Raw genomic sequence first — 23,120 nt, 5'->3', positions numbered from 1 at the left:
TATTAATTTGGCTATATATATGTATATACATATCCATTGTTAGCATGTAAATGTATTCAATTTAAAATTAGATATAATTTGCATAATTGCATTACTTACAATGCATACGTTGTAATGGAGTAGGAATTGATGAGGATCATATTCAATATAATTGCATGTAAATTAGGCTTTCAATAGCGATAATTGCACGCACATTTCAACGCAGTAAATTAGAATTTAATTATTATTTCCGTTATTTCCAAAAAAGTAGGGTATTGAAATTTTTTAAATGCTCGATTCTCGTTAGCAGTCTGCAAAATATTAGTTTCATCAACCCAGGGATGATCCTAACTCTTGAATTTGCCCACGGCAAAACGTAGCACAATACAAGCAATAATAGAGCGTATTTTAGAAAGCAAGTTATTTATATTATTCCATAACTGCCATTTGATGTGACTCTTAATTAACGGAGATACGGATATTAACGGAGAAAAAACCTAATGCAATTTTTAACAAAAATTGGAAATTTATCAGCCAGCCATTCTGATCAAATCATTGTCAACTGAATGTCCAAAATATTATGAAATCATCATTATGTAAGGCAATAACATATTAGTATTGTAGTGGGCAATAATTTACAATATAAAAATATTTAATACACCTCAACTTATAATTAAGCCTAAAGTTTGTCCTTCCGGAGTTGACAGCTTTATCTTCTTCTATTTTCATTTTTACTGCATGATTTGATAATGAAAAAGGCATTATCATGTCCATACAGCCATGAGGCCTGAGGGATACCCTACTTATGGGATTTAAATTGGGGTGCTAGAGGACTTTACTCAACATTGGAACCCTGGATCCTAAGATCAGAAGACTCAATACTTTCATAACAAGCATGGGAGCTTGAAAAGCATATTTAATTGCAGAAATACTCGTTGATGATAATTATTTTCTTTATTTCATGCCAAAAAATCCTTTTCAAAGACTTTTCACGACTGCAAATGGGTGGCACACTAGATCTATTCCTCCAATGAAAGATGGAAAGGTCTCGTGGCAACAGGGCCGAAAACAAGCCCAAACAATGCACAACAAGGCTTCGAGTCCCGCGAGTGATTAATCCGTGGTAGTTATGATCAACAGCTGGACACAAATCGTCCCCGTGGCGTCCCATTGCGATTGACTTTCTGTTCGCTGAAACAAGCGTCTCGCTCATTCCCGGCGATGTACATGAGCGGTTCCAGCGTTCGCAATCACAAACACGAGGAATCGCTGAGTACGAGAGCTATGCTTAGGGATTACCAGCGGAATAAATCAAACTTTTTTCCAACGCTTCCAACGCTTACATAAACAATTACCCATGCGTTTGTATAGAAGTCGAATATTTTTCAGGTATTCTTCCCTTTTAGCGAATGAAAAGGTTAGGTACGCAAAACAAAACTGCAATCAAACCGTAAGCTTTGGTTTAGTCGTTAAACACACAAAGGATTTACCGCCATTGGAACGCCTTTTCAATCTCAAATTTCGTGCAGAGGAAACGTATATGCAATTAATAACTGCCGGATTAGAGCTTTGATAAGGATATCCTCGTAATAGCCCGCGGATTTTTAACTGATATCTCTCATCGCATTTTATTTATACCCTAAAGTCCCGTCATGTTAATTATGCATTACCCCAGGGTAATACAATAAAACGGTCAGTGTATATAAAAAAATTGTTAATGGAAGAACGATCTAGATTAACGCGAGTACTCTCATACAAAATCTTTTGATAGCATCCAACGAAGCAGAACAAAGCTGGCGTAAGTACCTGTGAAAACTCTTTTAAAAGCAAATTGGTGGGAGTTTGAATAGAATCAACATGCCTGAACGCTGAATTCCATATGTAGAGCTACAATTCTTAAAAGCCATTTCGTGTGGAAAATAAGTACTCTAGCTACTAGCATTAAATAGTTCGGATAGCAGCCTATAGCTCCATAACAATGATTAACTGTACAAGAAAGGATAAATGAGCTATTATATAGAAAAACGAAACGAAAAAATACGTTAGTTATCCCATGGAAATAATGTAAGGAAAATTATGAATTTGGACGACATCATTTTTTCCCTATTTTAAGGTTACGTCATTAGTTACAACGCATATAATAATAATATAAATTATGGATATAAAAAAAACGTGATTTATTCTTAGGATGAATAAAAAAAATATCGCAACGGCATTAATTTCGAGGTATAAGATCGGGCATGGCATTGATAATTTGAGAGAAAATAATATTGGCATACCGGGCGTATTTTTAGCGATTGATTCGCTCCATCGGCTCACGAAATTAGTTACGAAACATAATTAAACAAGGAATAAATTGAGAAAATATTCCGTTTATATCTGTTAATATCTAAAATATTTATTTCCGTTAATATGAAAGAATTAAATACTTTTATATAACATTTTGGCATTTTGATTAAATTTGATGATGTGCTAATGATATATTATTTTGGTCTTTATGAAGCCAAGAAAAACAAGGTCAAGCAAATTTTAGCAGGAAAAGGCCACATTATGGTGCCTCTCAATTCTGTACAAAACAATGCGGGAGGCTTAAATCGAATTATTACACAATTCTCATAAACATAAGTTTATATTTTCATATCTCTTTTCCTAAAAACAAAATTACATAAAAATCTCTGTGGCAAACTAATATAGCACCTCATGGGATAGTTATCATATTCAGGAACCATTTCCATAAAGTATACTTGTAACTTGATCTTCATTAGCAATGGAATAGTACAGGTTACATTAACGATAATCATAGCTGGGGAAAATGCATGCCGAGAAGTTTTTGAAATACAAATACCAATCCAAATGAATTGCGAATGGAAAATACAAAATACTTAAAAAAAACTATAAAATAGTAGGTATTTCAAATACCTTTTAAAATACAAAATACATTCTTCTGGAAACTAAGAGATCTTAAAGACAATCCTGCCTTGGCTCGTTATGTATAGCTGCAAACATGAGGGAAACGATTATAACGAAAACGAAGTAATCTCTAAAGCATGATGTTACGGAAGTGTTTTTCGAGCTACTTCTAATGTATATTACGTTAAGTGTATTTTTATTTTACAATGGGAAAATACCAAATATCTGTATCTGAAATACAAAATACAACATACATTCACATCGTGTAATTAAAATACCTAATAAAAATGACAAAGATAGCTATATAAGTAGGTATTTTAAAATAATTTTATTTGAAATACCTAATGCCCAACCCTGACAGCAATGGCTTGAAACTTTGACCTGAGAAAAGGAACCGATCAATGAAAAAGGCGCCGCAAATAAGTCAAAGGTCATCGTGTGTTTTCAAATTCCTTCTTCCAAATTCGATTCCAAAGTTTACCGACGAGCCAGATATGATAATCACAACATTCGCAAATTAAAACAGCGATGGGGTCCCGTTCAAACGACCGCACGCAAGGTGGAAGGCTTAAAAACGTAATTGCCTGCAGTCACCTTTCGGCTTTCTAAACAATTTGGCCTCCCTTCCCACTTGCTACGCGCAATGGCTTTGGCTCCACTGCGCCAGTCGGGCGAGAGATAATGCAATATTTGGACGGCGCAGAGCTCCGATGCTGAGCACTCCGGTGGCAGGAAGTCCGGTCAAAACGAGAGCTCCATCGCCAGGTAATCCGGTCCCCCGGGAGAGAGCAGAGCAGTTTCCGGATGAAATTATCGACAGGCCTCGAGCCGAGGACGAATAGGAAATCACTTCACAGCGGTGGAATAAGTTCACTGCCCGAAGGCATATGTGAGTCAGGGGAGAACGGTGTCTGATCGTTAAGGGTGAGGTAAGCTTTAGTAGACTGATACTACGTCTTGACTGAAAAAGGACAGGAAAGAATTCGAATTTTTTTCTTCAAAAATATCTCGAAGAAAATATCACCGGATTTTTATTCCTAAGCATATTAGTTGAGGGTAAAAGGCTTTTGTCTTAAAATATTTTGCTGTGGTGGGAAAAAAATTTTACCTTATAGTTTCCAGTTTTCTGTAAGCTAAATAAGGTTTCTATCCGAAAAAAGATAAATTTTGTTATGAATTTCCATATTTTTTCGCAGGGAATTTCTGAACTTTCTAATTAGCTACCTACATAGACTTGGCAGTGTATTAGCATGTAGTGCGTACTTCATACATCCTTGTTTAAAATCTTGTTCTCCGGGTTTCCGTACGTCAGACTGTGGAAGGGGTAAAGATTTCTTTACTTATTTTCTCTCCTTCTAGTCCATTTGCCATAATTAGAACAAAATAATGATGACTTTTGTATCCTTTTTCTGATACTATTAGTTTAAAAAAGCAGAATTTCAACCTGGCAAAAATATGTTTGACCAAATATCATTCCAGCTACTCACTGATTGAAATGTCCCACACAATGAAAATGCCATATTACTTTTCAATATGGTAATTATATGTAAACACTTCTTAGGAAAACATAGGGATTAGATTTATTTGGATATTGGTAGGGGAAATCCTTCTTTAGTAAACTAAATATTTACTAAATATTTACTATTTACTATTTATAATAATTACTATTAGCCGTTTTTTCGTACTTTCCACAGCGTTCATTATGCAGTGGGCTTGAACTTGTATCTATGGATAACGAGCTAGGGGTTAAATTAAGTTATCTCAAAACAAAGCTCAATACTCTTCCGTAGCACATGAGCCTTTATTATTGGATACAAAGCCTATTTTCCTTTCGGCCATCAAACCTTTATAACGCCCATTGCATATCCTGATCAGAACTGGGATCAAAGCATTTTCTTTAGGGAATGCAAGGGAAACGAAACGAAAGTCAAAACCAGTAAAATTTCAATAATTTCATTCCCGGGAACGAAATTATTGAAATTTTTGTTACCAATGTTATATTCGCTTCAAATATGTTTAGGTATTTCCGCTTCTGTTCCATTAAGGACCAACCTAGACGAGCGTTTTGCCACTGAATTTGTAAAATAACGCTTGAGTGTATCCCCACCTTTCCGAAAGGTAGTGTTCCCTAAAAAGCCTTTAATCCTTTTTATTAAGCAACTTCTCACTTATGCAACACTTATTCACAAAAAATATAACAAATATGACAAAGATATCAAGTAACCGCAAATACCCGCTATCGCAGGGGTACGACTCTGGGCCCACAGAATTTGAAGTCAACACACCATATTCTCCACGTATCCATTTGTGAAGATAAGAAGTCATGGACCTATTCCTTCCTCGCAGCCTCTTTAGCAAGGTCTGCCCACTTGCGGCAAATGCGGTTCAAATGTCTGTTTTTTCCCATTCTAGCATGAGTCTGGCATTAGAATGGCTAATATTTCTTGATACTTCCACGAATATCAATTAAATTTTATGAGCTTTTTAATTAAGTGAGCTGATTTAACATCGTGGCACACATCTATCCGTAATCAGTCGCCACAGTCCCCCAGAAATAAATGTCATTGGATATATTATGAGGATGTGACCCGATAATGATCATACTAAAACATATGCCGTTATTGGTTATCAACCTTTAACATTCAGGCAGCTCTCAGTTAGAATAAGTATAAAAATTAGTCAAAGACGCTTTACGAAGCTCAAAGGTGTGGTTTTGAGATCAACACCTTTGCCGAAAATTTCGTTTAAAAATTGATAAGTACTATTCTTAGCGGTTAAATATCTTGGTCGAAAAATGACAATGAATTTCACTAGAAAATTTAATTTTCCCGTTGATAGTTACATACTAAAAATCCGTCTAATTTCGGCCGTAATATGCCGTTATTGTTTTAATACATGTTAGGAGAAGTCACGTTGATTTTTTTATCATATGAAATAGGATGTCAACTCATTTCTTATTAAATGAATGTTTCAAACTTACTATTCACCAGGCAATTGAAATGGCAAACACCTCAAAATAATAAACCAAGGACCAAATTTATCACATTTTTATGACGGGATGTAGTTCAATGATATTTTAACAAAAACGTAGGAAAATAATTGCAGGTTCCTCCTCATGAGAGTGCAATAGTGTATCATCTTTAGCTGTGACGAGAGAAAAAATTAACGCTGATATTTCAGAGATAAAAGAGATGGCAGCGATGACATGAAGAATAAAAGGGGTAAGTCTTCAGACGAGGACCATCAATCAAGATATATCAGCAATTAGGCTTTGCATAAAAATAACCCGAAGGGAAATTTTTCTCAGCACTTGATTGAAGAGAGGCGATAAAGAGGCACAAAATTTCAAGGGAGCATCTAAATTATCCAGCCCAAACCAAACCTGCCAACGCAATCATAAGAAAATTAAAAAAGTTTTTGATAAAAATAACCGAGACGAAAAAAGATGGGAATTATTAAAGAATCGATTCCCAACAGACGGCATGGCATTGTGAGTGGGGAAAATTCATGTCATACTGGGATTAGCCAGTTTACAAAAATATTCTCCTCAAACAAAGGAAAATGACAGGCTGCATGGTAGTAATTCGTCCGACGGATATCAAAATTTCCGCCTGACTTGCACATTTTGTTGGTATGGTTTCGTATGCTTTCATTTTTTGGAGGGCCTCATTCATGTTCCCCATCATTCAAATTTATCAGCACTTGAATAATCGCAATAAAAAGGTGATTGATGAGCTGCCAATCATATTAAACGCATTCCATGAAAAGTTCGAAAGTAATCCAACGAAATCTCCAATGACATTCGTGTTTAACACGAGAGGGAATTTTTCTAGCTAAAAGTTAGAAAATGCAAACATTTAGTCACGTCCAGATAATTTTTTTAAACAATTACACTAACTACGTCTGTGCATATGAACTCATAAAATTCATTAGGTACTCAAAAATGCAAAAAAATAAAACTATTGTCTTTGATTGACGGTATATTTTCAGTCGTGAACACTTTGAATTAAACACAGCCTTAACTTAAGTCAAATAGCATTAAAAAAATTAATGCGGGCTAAAGCCATTGGTAATAAAGAAGAGATCTAATGATAACCAAGGCCTGTGACTAAGTCCGTCCAACTCATATTTCTAAATTTTAAGCACAGTCATTAATTTTTAAAGTGGTCAGTTAAATAGTCATCAAACCTATTTAACATGAAGTGAGTTTAATTTAGGATATTCTACCCGATAAATATTCAATTACTGACCTTGAATACCTAGCTTAAACCTTAATTTCCTGGCATGTAACATGAAATTAAAAGGATACCAAACTAGAAAATTCCTATGATGTTACTTTGATCTTAATTTAGCTAGATTATAATTTTAATTCATAATGCTGTAAATATCCGCCGAATATTGTTTCAACTTATTTACTTAAATACGTCCATAGTTTCATCAATCTTTACTACGCCTCGAACTTTGTGCCAAAGAGGCAGACAAATAAACGTATTTTTTTCAAATAAATGAAAGAATGTGGCACTATTCCACAAGTTTTTTTTTAACTGCGTACAACGCGTTTCGGCTCACAGAGCCATCATCTGGTTAAAAAGAAATTGTGGAAAAGTGCTTCAATCTTTTATTTATTTGAATATATCTAACTTCCACCAATTGAAGCCTGAATCTGTTGAACTTAAATTAACGTGCCTTATAATTATTCCAAAACCAATCAGGGAATTTGGGTAGATTTTAAACCCCTGATTATAAAATACCAAGATAAAGTTAACGGAGGAAGAAGCGGTTACGATAATCTTCCTAAGGGAACTGAAGTAGATTCTGAAGATGGATCAATCCCACTTGTTCGCTCATAATTGGAGTCTCCCAGCCATGTCACCTCAATAAGTAATCCACACATGACTTTCAAACCCCTGTCGCCATGTAATGAGGCCACTCACCAGAGTGGTTTTGACTGTATCCATCATATTTCAACCCCTATTTGACCGTAACTTTCCTCCAACTCCCTCAGCTCCTGTTATTGGCGTCATCCATCCCAAAACCTGTTCCTCACCCTTGGCCATGTATGTACTTTGGTTGCGGACCTTATAACATCTCCCCAACGACTAGCAAAATCCTGGCCTCGTCACCCTCTTTGCTTTCTCCTCCAATTTTCAGTCCCTTTTCACGCCCTCTGCATTATATCCCTCTCCCCTTCTTCGCCCTTGTCCGGTCGAGAAAAATCGAATCGATTTTCCTGTCGTACTGACTGCTGAAGTGAAAAAGTCACGGCAGCTTAGGATTCCCCTCTCTGCAATGGTGATTCTATATATTAATTACATTTGAAAATCCCCGTAGATGATAATTTCCGTCAGGTATAACCATTCGATACTTATCATGAAATATAGATTCGATATTTATTGAAAGTGAGTCCATCAAGATTTGTATTTTATAATGTGCGACATGGCAAAGTGCATGGTGCATATCATCACTAAATTTCATTTGTCTACCTTAAATAAATACGAATATATACCATTGTGCTTGTTTTCGGAAAAATATTTATTCGATTCTTCTTTCATACTGACTGTTGTAGTTAAAAATTCACGGCACTATAGCTTTCTCTTCTAGGAAATGGACATTCTCATTTATAATTACATTAAAACTCCGGTAGATGATAATTCATATTAGTCATAGCCATTTCATATATTTCAAGATAACACAAATTCAATGTATATCGGAAATGAGCCTACTTAGATCTACGTTCTATAGTATGGTACATGGTGTAGGTCAAGATGCATATCATCACCTAATTTCATTTGTCTAACTTAAATGAATACGAAGATATACCAATGTACGTGTTTTCGGAAAAAAACTTATACGATATTTCTGTCACACTGACTGCTCTGAAAAAGGTAGAACGCTGAACTTTAAACATTTGTTAAAATTCTGTCGAAATAATGTATCATTTTACTCATTGTTTGTTACACTACAATAATGAACCATTAAACAATTTCTAAACGTAAACGTTTAGCATCTACAGTCGAAAGAGGGAAGAATAACACGCGAACAAACTATGAGAACAGCGAAACGGTCGTCTTCTTTATCTCATCACGAGCAAAACATTCAATTGGTGCACTTAAATGCTTTTACTATATAGAGAGAACACATTTCACACTACAAATAACTTTTTAAAATTAAATTTTACTTATTCTTTGATTTTTCAAATGACCTGAAAGTATGAATGAAAATTGTACTTTGATATTCCACATATATTATAACTTATATTATAACAATTCCACATAAAATAAACGTGGAAAAACAAAGTACAATTTTCATTCATCATGAGCAACTTCCATAAAGTGACGCCTCAAACCATCAACGACCTGAATGTAGATTTCTAATTTCGATGCGAAGAAAAGTACATGAATATTGAAGTTACCTATGTTTTATGGGAAATATATTTCTTAAATTTTCTTGCAAGGAAATATTTCCTTGCATGAAAAGCTGCAGGGAAATGTACTTAAAATAAACCTCAGAGATGAAAATCGCCATTTTGATAATATTGATAGCCGCGGGGCTAGTTAATGATTCATAATGGCTAAATGATTCATTGTTGTCGAATAAACAATAAGTAAATCGGTGTATTACACGAACCTTTGGAGCTTTGGCAGAATTTCGTACAAATATGTTCAGTTCTACTTTTTTTGCTCCGATAGTATACCTGCGATATATAGTGTGCAACAAAGTGTAGGACAAGATACAATATGATCAGCAAATTTCCTCCAATTTTCAGTCCCTTTTCACACTTTCTCCCCTTCTGCATTATATCCTTCTCGCCCTTTCCCTTCTACACCCTTGTCCGGTCCTTTGACCCTCTTACTCTCCCCCATATCTCTTCTTCTCCTCCCGTCCTTTACCCCGTGTGATTTCGGGCCGTCGCTGCGGCATCGTAAACTTCACGCCTTTTCCGCCTCGCGCCGTCCTTTCCCCATTCTCCTCTCCAGCGAATGCACACATTCCCTCTCAAGCGCACAGACCCCGAAACAAACACATCAATCAAAGGCTTTCCCTTCCACCCTTACGCTCCATAATTTTTTTTTCAAAAATGGAGCGCAAAAAAATGTGTCCTGTTGCCGGCCAGGCCAGAGTCATCACGCACATAACAATAAAATCATGTTCCCAGCTTCAGTTCTCAGAGGGGTGGTTCGGAAGCATCTCTAGTGCGATCCCATAACATTTGTGTATTAATATCAGCAAATATTTGCAGTGAAGTGAAATTAACATTAAAAAAATTAGTTATCGCCGCGATTATGTAGCAGAGTGCGTATACATTTGAATTCAACAATATGTTCAATCGATTTGTGAACTATTACAACGATAGAGAGGGGTGACATTTTTGAGATGGATAAATTCGTTTTTTCCTTGGCAAATTAGTTTCATTCTAAAATACTAGCTTCAATTCAAGTAATCTAAACCTATTCGTAAAATACAAATGCTACCGTAAAAGTTTGTGATCTAGTACAGTTCGCATGTCTATGGAAATGACCCTCGCGGCGTTATGCACATGAGGATTTGGATGAAAATTTTAAAGGAAAATTCACTTTTTCAAATTTTAACCAGATGAAGCGGACCCAACGTGTACTGTTGAATAAATTCAATTTTCCCTTGTATAAGCGGAAAAGTGCCATTGATCAGACAGTATATGGAGTAGTAAAATTTCAAAATTCTTCAATATAGTCTCAAAGGATGAAAAGAAGACATATCCTTATTTTATGTTACAAATCGATCAAAGTTTAGTATTTTTGGCGTTAATTGTTTTGAAATATGTAAATATGTGTCTTGCTGCTCGTCGCACATATCGCATCGCTCGTTGTGTGATAACACATTAAGGCAAATTATAAAAAGTGGATTCATATATTGCCATTTTTACGGAGAATTCTTCAGAACGATTAGCATATACTATGGAAAAGGAATTGGATCATTAACCGATAGTGGAAGTACAAACATACTTGATGAGAATAATGTATCAATACGTTAAAATGAAATGCTTGAGTAGAATTTCAAATTTATATCTTTATAATAATGAATAAACTGTGACTCCGATATCAGTTACAGAAAATATACTGAAAGGCTGTAAGTTTTTGCAACCCCTTAACTTCAGCAAGTATGTAGTTCAGCTGAAGCAGGAGTTTGCTTATTAATCAGAACAATGTCATCATACTGACGCTATTTATACGATCTGAAACACCCTTCTCTATATGCTGCATAATAATCAACAAATACCTTAAGTAAAATCGATGATCGAAGAAATCACAACTCCATGAGGATGGAAAAACGATAGTTTGAAAAAAAAACTTTTTATAGGGTGAATTTAAACAATAACGCCATTAATTGAAAAAAGAGATTAAGGCCTGTCGGTGGCTTCCTTTAAAAATACCTAAGGCTTTCCTTCCTTATGAAAAAGAACAATTATACAGCGGGTGTTCAGAGTCTAATCGCAAAAACTGAGGGAAGCAAATATGTGTTGGTTCAAGATACCGCTAACACCGTCTTCCTATTCCAAAATATTCTCGATAATTCTTCCTAGTTTTCTCACCAGGGTTCTTTCCAGACTTGAGGATAAAAAAATTGAGTATCCTCGCTATCTCCTGAATTAATGCTAATGTCGTAACGATAGTCTCCCCAGCAAAAGAAATAATAATAAGAGCCAACTGAAAGGGAAAGATAAATGTAATGGTTCCTGGATGCATCCATTCACCGATTTATCAATTCATCATGCATATTTATACTATCTGTACACATATTCGATAGTGATAGATGCTAGTGATAAAAGAGGCCAATTTGCCACCAAATGCAGCCAAATAATTTGTTAATGTAACGACGACCGAAATAAAATGCCGTATTATTTGAAAAGAATAATTTCTGCAACAAGGTTACGAATAAATGAAAATAAATTTCTGCTCGAGGCTTTTGCAGCGCTGCATTGCATTTCTCTCCATTGCTTTTCGGGTTAGCTGCGTCGAAGTTGAGTTCTGACGACGTTTCATGGCCTATGCTGATCACTTCTTCCGATCAGGTCTGAGTGCCAATAGACGGAAATTAAATATGATAGATGAAATGAAAATAAATTGAAAGTGTTTTCTCCCGTCCCTTCACATTTATGCCTCCAAAATTATATTGTAAAAATAAGCGACCTTGCCAGCCATACAAATGAGATCACGCTCATAGCAAAAAAATAACAATTTAGCATCTATACCCCTCTTTCTCTTGTCAGGGTTTCTTCCCAGACTGGGCGGCAAAGGGATTGAGCTTCCACCTCATCTCCTGCATTAATGGTACCCTCCGAACCGCAGTTTCCCCGGCCAAAGTAATAATAATAAAAGCTCAGAAAAAGACCGAGATGGACGGAAAGGTTCCTGAATATATGCACAAATCCATTTATCCTCACGTTCATTTCTCCATCTGTGTGGCCAAATGGGAGGAAATATCTTCACATTCACAAGTGCAGTGCCCGTCAGGGAATAAAACTAATATACACGGATGGAGAGAATCTTATTCCTCATGTATCCTAAATTTTCTTTAGCTAGTAAAATAATTATGCATGCCCTACAAATGGTTTAATCCTTAACTGCAATTTCCACCTCTTTCTTTTAGCAAATAACCGCTAACACATTTTTCCTCCCAACCTTTACTGAACCGTATACTGCTACCCATAGCAAATTAGTTTGAAAGGCGTGCTTAATCTAATAAATCCTCTATGAGCAAATTAAGCAGAATTGTCTCCTTTTCTCAGTGCCGTAACAAAGTTTACTCCCCATCTTAACTTTAGGCGAGCGTCTGATGTTTTTTAATTTCACCGAACGCTAAATTCAAGAGCTATTTTTTCTCTTCTATGCTTTGGAAAATCATCACTCAGCCATTTACAAAAGCTCTAGAACCAATTATAATTTTAAGAAGCTCATGGATTATTGTACCCTTAAAAATGAAAATTTCAGGCAAAAATTAAAAAAAGATAATCATAAATATTTTTCAACTACCTGTCAGAGAAAAGAAGGTTATATTTAAGAAAAAAACAAGAAAAAATATTCATGATATTTCATACAGCAACAGTGCTTGATAAAAAAAGTAACTTATCCTCATCAAGTGTTTCTTCTACGCAAAACAAAATTTTAAGGTTCATTATTTTGAAATTCGTGCGTCTTCAGTGCTATCAATGATATATCTGAACTTACTTTTTGTTGTAGGTGTAACGAATAAATTGTGTCGCTGACATGTAAGCTATCATCAAAAATGCGCATATATATTAAGCGACAAATCGTCAAACTCCATTCTATCAGAAAAAATACTGAGTTGATAAGGATCAAAAGCTTATAGATAAGGATTGAAGAAGCACAATTGAAGAATCACATCAATTGATCCCGATTACTTGCATACAAGTATTCTCATATGCATATGAGCACGTATATGTATCTACTTCTTTTTCAAGTTACTTTCTTATAGGATGAACTAAGAGATACCTCTTGTTTTAGATGGAATTGGTGTAGTTATCATCTTGTAGCTAAAGCCTTATTTTAAGCGACAAATCATAAAATTCGATTTTTTAAGCAATACTAGGTTATGAAGCATCATAAGCGTATGCAAAACGGCTCGCCGAAACGAAAAAGCAGTATCGCATCAATCTTGGCTACTTACATACATTACTCGCAAGAATTCTCGTATGGATATGAGCACGTTAATGTAATTGCACGATTTCGTGAGTCGCACAGTCGCACGATGAACGATTTATTTTCCGAGTGGCAATCAGGGGTACATATGAAAGTTACTTATTCCTTGCTTGTGAGATGATTGAGTTGAAAATGCAGCCTTATTTCAAGCAAAAAATCGTAAAATCCAATTTATTTGAGAAGCAGTGCAGAATTGTACAGAATCAAAAGCTTAAACACAATAGAAAAAGAAAAATCACATCAATTATGGCTACTTAAAAGTATTCTCATATGCGTATAGGCACGCAAATATATCTATTTCTTTTCAGAGTGGCCAGGCGGGAAAGATAACGTCCTTATACATACATACGAGGCCATATAGTTCACATTGGGGATGGCATTATTATTGCATGGAGGGAAGAATTCACGAGGGCTTTCTTTCTTTCTCCCCCGTGGTCGCTCTTGATTTGCATCGGGAGGTGGGAACGGAAAGGTTTTTGCGGACGGCATGCGAAGGGGACTCGGGCGCGGAGCTGGGCCATCAACAATGTTATGCCCATGCCTGTCAGATACACTTCTCTCCAATTCTCGTGAAATTGTTGGCAATATTTCGTAGCAATGTGTTTCTTTCCATTCGGATGGTCCGGCAATCTGATATCTAGGACGTCCTGCAAATCCGAAAGAGAAAAAAATAAAAGGCACGAAAATGTTATTTTTCGACGCATATATCGCTTGGACGAGGAAAAATTTGGCTCGCCTCAAATGAGAGAATCCGTACGTGCATCTTAATAACAATTCGTAAACTAGAAAAGGCTGTGGTGCTGAGAGAAGAGGAATGTGAATCGGTGCTTTATCTTATCTGCCGGTGACTAGGAACAGGAATCCATGCATTTTTCGTCTCAGTAACGAATAAAATTCAAAACCACATCATTGAGAAAATACCAATACAAAAATATCGTGGGCAATAAGAAAAATGCTAATATCCAAAAGAATAGAATTTTCTGAAACTCAATTTCAAACAATTCATTTCCTATAATATATTTACATGTAAAAAGTATGGGTACGATACATTTTTAATTTACTGCTTTCCAGAACTGCGTGGGTAAGTTTCTAGTGCTGTAGGAATGGCTTGTGGATTAGCTTTTAGGGTGTAAATCCAAGTAATAAACAGAATAATGCATATAAATTTTAACTTGAAAAGAAATTTCCGAAAATTTTCAGTGTGAAAATATATTTCATGACTATTTTACGATACCGATCACATAAAGTAGGTTCCCTCAAATTTTGCGTATTTTTTTCTCTTTCGATTAACGTGACGATGAGAATATCTTTTCAGGATTAATTTTTCTTAGTTTTTTCAGTCACAAAATATCTGGACAAATGCAGAAGCTGGATTTTCACAATTCTGTCATATACATCAAGGATGATATTTGCAATGAAATATTTGTGACTTAGCCTGACCAACTTTGCTTCTGTGAGCGTAACTGCATCAGTGTTACTTAATTCCAAGGTTCATGAATATGATCAAAGACTGTGTTAAAAACATTAAAAAATAAACATGATACTTCAAGTCATTGTTCAAAATCAAGAGGTTGAATAAGCAACAACGGTATAAAAAACACAATAGAGTAATCAAACCATTTCGTTATAACCTTCAATAACAGTGCATGTCATGTTTGCCGGAAATAAATCCACAGAAGAAAAATGATTATTGGAAGCAAAGACACTCAGTTTGAAGAAAAGCCACTCATAAAATATATTTCCTGATTATTTGACGATTATAGCCAGTTAAACTAATTCTAACTTGGTTTGTTCAATTTTAGTCTATTTTTTCGTTTAAATGAAGTAACCATGGCAATACTAAAAATTTTAACGGTGATTGTTTCTGGTGTCTTCTACCGTAAAGTACACGACCAAATTTATCACCTAAATTTTTATAAATCTGACCATAAAACTCAGTCAAAATTTAAAAAATTAATAACTATAAGTTATTCGTCAAACACTCGCAAAAGATCGAACATCCACTAAAAGTAGAGAAAAATCACGATAGAGTAATCGAACCAATTCGTTTCTAACTTTAACAACAGTATCTTGTCCTGTACTCAAAAATAAAACCACAGAAGAACCATAATGGAACCGAAGAAGTTCAATCTGAAGAAAAGTTAAATTGAAAATATTTATTCACACTGCTTGGCGATAGTAGTCAGTCAAACTAAATTTTACTATTTTTCCTCCAATTTGTCCATTTTTTCTCACTTCCCTGACGTAACCATATCGATATGAAACTTTTCACCGGCTATTCTTGCTCATTTCTTCTACCATACAATACATGCCCAGAGTTAGCATATAGAAATTCATAAATCTGATCAAAAAACTGGGTTTAATTTAAAAGAAAACTGGAAACTCAAAGTTATCGTTCAAACACTTACAAAAAAGTCCAAAGAATCACGATAGAGTAATCGAACCACTTCGTTTTAACCTTCAACAATAGGACATTGCCTTCGCGTCAAAAAGGAATCCACCGAAGAAAAATGGGTAATGGAACCCAAGGAGGCGGTAGGTAAACGGAATAGGTAATAAGATACCCTGTGAGCTCTCAAGTTTTACATCTATCTTAACGAGGAGAACACTTTGATGTGCGGGCTTTTTTTATCTAGAAACAAGGGCTTTTTAAGCGGTTCCCGTTGATCAAAGGTATCGAGTTTTCGGAAGCACTAACCTCGATCTTTTCTTTACCCAACATCCCTAACTGACGTTTCATCTTCACCGTTTCTTTGCCACGCAGACTTTTTTTCAAGCGTGGGTAGAGAGACTATACGTGATGAGGATACGGTCGTAAGAGTCAGTGGAAACAATCCCCAGGGAAGGAGCTCTTGGATGGCGGGAGGAGACGGGGCCACTGCCGGGCGAAGAGATGACTGCGTTCGCGGAACACATCCCCACCGTATGAGGCAGCGCGGAAAAGGGTGGTGCCTCTTCATACTCCACGAGTTCACTGGCAAAGCAACTCACGAAAACAATGATTCGTGGTTATTCTATTGGTTGAGAACTGCTCGAAATTATAGCTAGGTATCTCATAAACAGGGAAGTTGACGAGTAGTTTGGTGATGCACATAGAATTATATTTTCTAGCTCATAGATGAATGGCAGTTAATGAAAGTGCGGAAAACTCTACTGCCAAAGGAATCCATCAATAAATTCATTCGTGGTTTTTTCAATTGTTGAAAACTGCTAAAAATTACCAAAGTGTATCCCACAAACAGGAAAATTGCCGAGTAAGTTGACGTAGCTTACAGCCGGACAGTAGTTTGTGAATGTGCGGATATTCTTGAGGACCAATCAATCCAGACTCAAACCTGGATTTCCTGACTTTGTGCTAGGTTTTCTTCCTTAATAACTCCCAACGCAAATATTCTCCTGCGTAGCTCCATTAACATTGGAGGACAGTATGGTTTACACTAACAGGCACAAAACGCCAAAATCCCTCGTACATGCCCATAAAGGCGCCTATGGCTGGTTGGCTAGCCCGCCGTTATTTCTGGAGTTTTTTACTACTACCATTAAATTACACCCATGAGGTGAGTAATTGGAAACTTTTATCATGCATAATCCTATGAGAAAGAAAGGTAATAGAACAGAACCCCCTCAACAAATACTTTTAAAAAACTTCTTAATCTTCAGTAGTTTGAGAGTTCAGTAAAGAAAGCACACTGCTAAATTATCAGCAAATAACAAAAAGACATATGGCACTTAGAAAGGATAATGTTAACTCCATGTCCGAAGAGGACCGAACACTGAGATATACTAGCGTTGTGACATATACCGCGTACAAGCAGTAGCGTAGCCAGGAATTTCGTTCGGCGGGGGGGTCCAATCAGGGGAGAAAATGTTTGAAAAACAGGGTATGATGTACTGGGTTTTAAACTAATTTTAACGCTTATCACAATCGAAATAAACTTCACTTTTCGAAGAAATCTTTTGTACATTCACGAATGTTCAATATATTGTTTTCTATTATGATGCGAAGTACCCCAAGCCCTCGGACCTTCCTGGCTACGCCAACGCATACAAGAATCATTCACTAGTTGTTAATTGGGGATTTTTAAAACCAAATGAAGCCATACTTATTAGTCAATATCCATGATAAAAAGAAGAACACAATGGTAATTTCCACACTTTTAATATTAAAACTCAGAACCGACCATGGTTTCAACACCTAAGTGTCATTATCAAGATATACCTTGATAATGACACTTATGTGTTGAAACCATGGTCGGTGCTGAGTCGTAATATTAAAAACGTGGAAATTACCATTGTGTTCTTCTTTTTATCATGTATATTAAGAAATTCCACAAAATTGAGCCGGATACGATTTTATACGTTATTAGTCAAGTAAATTCTTGAAAATATCCGAATGGAAGTAGATATTATGATGAAAATCCCGGCTTTTGTTTAGTACGCTTCGACATTTCCTTTGAATACAATCTCGGGGCACAATATAACCGCAACGTAATAAGGTCCACAAGTAATGAATAAAACATTTGGTATCTATTCACCAGTATCAAGAGAAAAAATACATAGGAGAAAAATTGATGTTTTGGCCCTCAATAATTAGACTCCACATTGGTTATTCATCACCAAAGAATCCATGTAAATAATTTAAATGTCCAATTTGGCTGGTGAATAACTAAACACGAAGGTGATAGAGGAAAAATGAAGTGGAACCCGTATTAATAAATTAACTAGCGCAACGGGCTTTACGGGTTTCCTAACTTGGCGATACATCACATGGACGAAGTACCACAACTGATATAAAAAGTAAGCATTAAGGATTATAGACCAGGGGCTCTAAGAAAACAAGAGAGGGTCCGATATTTTAACCCATAATAGGTCAATATAGTCAGTAAGTTCTTAAAAACGTCTAATTGCTAGTCAAATTGAATCTGAAAACATAACAGACGATATATTAATAGCCGATTATTCACTAACCCCATTTTTCGAGAAAATTGAGATAATGTCTCGTATATTCATCATCACAGAGTGATATGATTTCAGCACTCGCATTACGAAGGACAGCAAACAATCAGTCCTTCTCATATTGCTTCTAGGGTGGGTTTTGAGCAAAATTCCAGTGTTGAATTTTATTTCCTCCGTCCAACAAAACTTGCGTCACATATTTATGGCATTAAATTATTATATGAAATAATAAAACATTCAATGCGTGGGAAGATTACCTAATTTGTGAATAAAAGGGCAATAAACAAATATACACCCAAAAAGATGAATCTTCCGAAGAGTGAACTTGACAGAAACATGATTTCATCCCGGTCCTGATGGAAGACCAAAAAACCCACGTTCTACAACCAATAAATAACTCTCGGAGCAGGTGTGTCAGAGCGATTTTATGGGAAACATCTTGGAACACTATCTCACCTTTTGTGACGATGTTATCCTCAGCAAATATATTCTCGATAGCGTATCCTTTTTCCCGGTGTAGCGGAAAATAACGGAGAATACGTATTCACTTCAGTCACAGGGGGGGGATCACAATCCTTGGAGAAGTCGAGTCAATGAGGAGATATGGGGAAGAACATACGGCTGGGGAATTGTTTTCCGCCGGAAGAAGGGGATAAAATAAAATAAGGAATAAAAACTTTCTCAAAAAAAAAAAAGGGAAAAAACTTTTTTTACGATTGGAGCGGAAAAAATCTTTTCCGGAATCGTCACATCCGTCTCAAATTTCACCAACAGCACTGAACACAAATTTTCTCGATCGAGGGAAAAGAAAACAGGACGAAATCCTATGAATGTGGGAAGAAAAAGGATCAATTTTCGAAGAAGTCCTCACACGGGAAACAACGGATCCATTAGATTCCAGCGGCGAAGGAAATCACTCTCCGAGTCGTCTGCCCGGAACAATTGGGGCTGCGGTACCCCCTTACGAGGTTTTGAACGCCGGTATTGTCACAAAACTCCAGCGCCGGAAGATCAAAAAACCTTCCGTGGATGACGATCCCGTCGTGATGATACCAATTTAAAACATTTTCATCCTCCTAAGGAATGCACTCGGTTAAAAAAAAAACACCACGAAAACTTCCACAAAATGTTCGTATTTGCCTCTAAAAACAATATTATTTTCAACCCTCTCTCTTGTTATTCTCCCAAAAGTTTTTCATTTCTCAGAGCAAAAATGAGATTAGCACGGTTCATCCTCGTTACTTCTTCCGGAGCGGTATATATATGTGATTTATCCCCACAATCTGTGTACTGCTGATTTATAAATATTTTAAGTGAAGATTATGTAAAGGTGTGGGAAGGTTATTTTTTCTGACGGAGAAAGAGAGGGGTGGTTAAAGGGGGGAGAAAGATAATAGGAGGGGAAGGGGGATGAAACGAAATTGAGAACACGTCCGCGAGCTCTTTCACAATTGTCTCGATCACCGCTGCACTCGCCCGGGCCTCAGACTGAGCACAGCGTAGAGATGAGAAGACAGGATAAGAGAAGGGAGAAAGGGTAAAACCCCCTCCAAACACCCCTCTTTCCCCCCCCCCCGAAATTCTCCCTCCACCTCTCCTCCTCCCACGCCCCAGAGATCGCGAATTCCAAGCGCAGAGAGAGAGGAGGAGTGCAAAAGAGAAGGGGCAGGAGAGAGAGAGAGAGAAAGAGGGAGCAGAGCGCACACTTCGGGAAAAGAGGAGCGGTCCGGAGCGTGTGACGAACCAAACTGCAAGGTCCGCGGACCCCCAGCGCCGCCTCCGGTCGGAGTCCGAGGCTCTCTCTCTCCCCCACCCGACTTCGGGTGAAGTCGCCGAACTTCGGGTTTTTCCGCGGGAAGCGCGGGGTGGGGGTAGGGTGTAGGGGCAGGAGTCTCAGCGCGGATACGCACACGAAAACAAGGCTTATATGTATATGTATAGATATTTTTAAGGGTCTTTCCGCTGTAGGTGGCACTCTCGACTCGCTTAGGACATAAGAATCGTTGCATTTGGCTGTCACGATCAGTGGCGTAACTATGGGGAGGGGGTAATGAGGGGATGTATCCCCCCCAAAGCCTCAAAGAAATAAAAAGAATATTTAAATATCTAGTCATAATTCGATACATAATAACTGCGTCTGCTTAAAGTTAAATTTAAAGTGCCAATATGATGTAAAATGCATTTACAGGCAAGTCATTTTTTAAATATCTTTCCTGAACTCCCCATTTCCTGGGGGGTAGCCCCCACTAACTTCCTATTCACTATTCTCCCCCAAATCACCCTCATTCCCCCACAACCATTTTCCTATTCACGCCACTGGTCACGATCATTGACCATCTCAATCATGTTTCATTTCATCGAATAGTGATAAATAAATTATTTTTCAAATTTTTAAAGCTACCCATTTGTGAAATAGAATCAAGCGAAATTGATGAATTCAAATGAACGATGCGAATCGAACGGACTCACAAAAATGATCCATAACTTTCACGGCGCATTGCATGAATGAACTGGACGGGGATTCGCGACTCATATCGATGTTAAATTTGGTTCATTAAAGTGAATACTTTACACTGAGCCAAATGACACTTGGAAGCACCCATAGCAGACACATATAAAGGGCGCACCCCCGTTGCGAGACCGCCTGTAATACCAAGCATCGCGGAACCAAAAATTGTTACTTTTTTATATCATAAAATAGCATTGCCTTTCATATGTGTATAAACACATTAATTGAAACTTTCTTAATTTTTACGAGTGGCTTGATTATAATAAAAGTAAAGGTAGGTAACTCAAGAAATCTTTCGCCCCCCCCCCCCTTGAGTTTACTTTGAATCCGCTACTAAAAACACTGTGAAACAGATTATTTCAAATGAAAGAGGTGAACCTAATGGATACATAAGAATGATATCCAACTTTCCCGGTGCATCCATTGAATGGCCTGTTCATCTGCTGGATGAGATCAGTGAAGCGTCTCACTTACTGTAAGTCCTAAGTACTGACCAGTAAAACTATTTATGAAATTAACTTCCGCGAACTAAAAGTACACGGGGAATGAATATTCTAACCAAAGTCCCAATGAACTCTTAACCAATATCAAAAATCACAGTTCGAACGAAATGAGATACAAAATTATATAACGAACAATGTACACTATTCTTCGTTCCGTTAAAGGTTATAAACAGTGGTGCCGACTCCATGGGGCCTGAGGGGGCCCGAGCCCCCTCAAAGATTCGTTTGGGGGGGGGCGGAGCCCCCTCAATAATTCAAGAAAATAATTAAGTAATATAATGCTTTGTGAAATCACAAAAATATATTGGTGATTTTTATTTCCCATGTTTGACAATAGTTACCTTTTAAAATAAATTCAACAACGTGTGCTGAAAAAAATAATTATAAGGTTAAGCAGGATAACCCATTATAACCCAATGTTCATTCAAAGCAACGTCAAAAATGTACAAATTTTCAGCTCTATTTAGGAAATATCTAAACTACGTATTATTTTGGGGTGTAAATTTTGATGACGAAATATTTATCTGCCTCGACAATTATGATCGAGTGCAAAATTTTCATCTATTCAGAATAAAAAATCTTGAAATTTGATTTCTACCTTAAGCAGCTCTGGGTTATAAAGGGCTAACTGAATCAAGTGATGTGAATCATGGTAGTGTTTCGGTGCTGCGACACACTTTGAATTTAACCTCTTCCCGGGGCAAGACCTCCGATATGGGCCCCCCAATATTTTTTATAAGTCGGCGCCCCTGGTTATAAACAGTTAAATATCGTAACTATCATTATAGTTACAGCACGGCTTTCAGAGTTGAATATTTGTGCATTCGTAAGAGCGCGTTTTTGAAGATAAAATGTGAAATTTTTAATTTAACTGTGTAAATATAAAATGATTCACCTGAAATGCTACCATCTATTTACTTCATAATTACTATTCTTATTGATTTCATAATCTACTGTAAATACGCCTTATGTCACCGTGAAATTACAAAATAGTAAGAAGACGACAAGGTTTTGTTCAAAATGAACGACTCATTCTTAAACGACACAGATCCAACCCACCCACAAACGCGTAACATAGCCTATCTTCCGTATATATAGACGGTCTTCACAGGGTCTTCCCGTCCCTTCTCCTCTCTCGTGAGAACGAGGGAAAAATGTGTGTTGGGGGGGGGACACGTTTGACGTATTGGGTGCGAGGCTTGGGAGGTCGAAAGAGATAGGGTTGGCGTGAGTAGGGTGTATACATACATATATATGGCGGCGGACGGGAGAGGTGGTCCAGGGTCGAGGGATTCTCAGAGATTCATTTCGGTGGGAACTTTCTGAAATTCTACCGCCACCTCTGCGCCCCGCAGCGCGTATACACTCGCTCTATTCTGACAAGGAATCCGATGTGTGCAATGCCTAGTAACACCGCTGGCTTCTCGTGCGATATCAATGGAAGATATCCTCATCTGGGCGTTGAAATCTGTCACGCATGATCTGCGGTTAATTAGTAAAAGTAAAGGAAATTGTGATGAGAAGAAATTATAGATATTATTCAATATTCTAGAGCCCTACCCCGAT

At 37.0% G+C, this 23,120-nt stretch overlaps 1 protein-coding gene across 2 annotated transcripts in view; it reads right to left on the bottom strand.

Annotated features, from left to right (window-relative positions):
• LOC124166963 overlaps window positions 1-20,069 on the bottom strand; it is a 610,523-nt gene extending 590,454 nt beyond the window's left edge. For both annotated transcript variants that reach the window (XM_046544703.1, XM_046544704.1), the window contains exon 1: window positions 18,999-20,069. The gene's annotated coding sequence lies outside the window, so the exon portion shown is untranslated. The remainder of the gene's footprint in view (window positions 1-18,998) is intronic.
• Between the last annotated feature and the right edge of the window lie 3,051 nt (window positions 20,070-23,120).

This window comes from Ischnura elegans, chromosome 10, assembly GCF_921293095.1.
Source record: "Ischnura elegans chromosome 10, ioIscEleg1.1, whole genome shotgun sequence".
Taxonomy (NCBI): domain Eukaryota; kingdom Metazoa; phylum Arthropoda; class Insecta; order Odonata; family Coenagrionidae; genus Ischnura; species Ischnura elegans.
The sequence above is the reverse complement of the archived record's forward strand: the minus strand, read 5'-3'. Positions and strand labels throughout refer to the sequence as shown.